Raw genomic sequence first — 463 nt, forward strand, 5'->3', positions numbered from 1 at the left:
TTGATGCTTTTTTTTTTCTGCAGCAAAAATAAACAGATGAGAAAACGTGCTCAGACCAATAAGATCTGGGATTTTATGGTGTACTCTGTTGCTGTTGGATGGCTGCTGCGTCAGCCCAGCCCATTTAAACATCTGCACGTCGAGACTATCTTGCTGCTCTGTGCGGTTCTTAAAGCCTAATACGGTGTGTTTGTTTATGTTAATTAGTTTTTAATTGGGTTTGGGACTTCATATTGTAAATTACAGTAAATCAAGACCGCCTAGGGCACCGGACTTCAATGCTGGCACGCGAAGGCAGGCATGCCTCGACACCGGCTGCACCGCAACACTGCACAGCTCCTCCCGCTCCGGTACGGGGCTGCCTAAAGCGGGAGAGCTCGTTTCCCCCGCGGCTCCTCTGGCCTTGCCCCCTCCCCGGGAGCGGCCCCGAAACACCCGCTCGCCCTCCCGGTGCCCTCCACCC

The sequence above is a fragment of the Fulmarus glacialis genome, unplaced genomic scaffold, assembly GCF_000690835.1.
Source record: "Fulmarus glacialis isolate BGI_N327 unplaced genomic scaffold, ASM69083v1 scaffold38850, whole genome shotgun sequence".
Classification (NCBI taxonomy): Eukaryota; Metazoa; Chordata; class Aves; order Procellariiformes; family Procellariidae; genus Fulmarus; species Fulmarus glacialis.